Below are 849 nucleotides of genomic sequence, written 5' to 3' on the forward strand. Positions count from 1 at the left end.
CAGCAGCTGTAGCTTGGACTCAACCCCTAGCCTGAGAACTTCCATATGCCGTGGGTGCAGCCCTAAAATGAAAAAAAAAAAAAAAAAGCATAGACGCCCAGGCTCCTATACTGATGACTACCTGAGTTATTACTCTGCCTCACTATTACACTTTTTTTTTTTTTTGGTAATAAGTGTAACTTTTCTTATTCTTTTTTTAGGGTCACACCCACGGCACATGGAGAGTCCCAGGCTATGGGTTCAATCCAAGCTACAGCTGCCAGCCTACACCACAGCCACAGCAATGCAGGATCTGAGCTGCGTCTGCAACCTATACCACAGTTCGTGGCAATGCCAGATCCTTAACCCACTGATGGAGGCCAGGGATCGAACCAGCAACCTCATGGTTCCTAGTCAGATTCATTTCCACTGCACCACTGTAGGAGAAAATACCCTGATAAAAAGGCAGAAAGAAGACATCCTGGCCATGATGACTAAGCAAAGTCCAGCCAACTGCCCCTAACCACCCCTCCCCTACACATCTGCTTTTGTAAAGTTGCTTCCGCAATTACATCCCTGCCTGTTCTCACTCTGGTCCGACAGGCCTAGCACAGACCGGGAAGAGCTAGCTAGCCCATAAAAGCCTTGTGAAACCCTTCTTTGGGGCTGACTCTGGAGAGCAATCTCCTCTGAGCCCACTGGTATAATAAACCTGAGTTCTTCAACTCTCCAAGTGCTGGTTTGGTTTCTTGCCGGGTAAAAGAGCTGCTGGAGCTGATACACTGCAGCCGCTGGGCTGCTGGGCAGCTGCCGTAACACCACGATGGGAACTCCATAAATGTTAATTTTTAAAAAGAAAACTATTATCTT

Source organism: Phacochoerus africanus, chromosome 1 (assembly GCF_016906955.1).
Source record: "Phacochoerus africanus isolate WHEZ1 chromosome 1, ROS_Pafr_v1, whole genome shotgun sequence".
Classification (NCBI taxonomy): domain Eukaryota; kingdom Metazoa; phylum Chordata; class Mammalia; order Artiodactyla; family Suidae; genus Phacochoerus; species Phacochoerus africanus.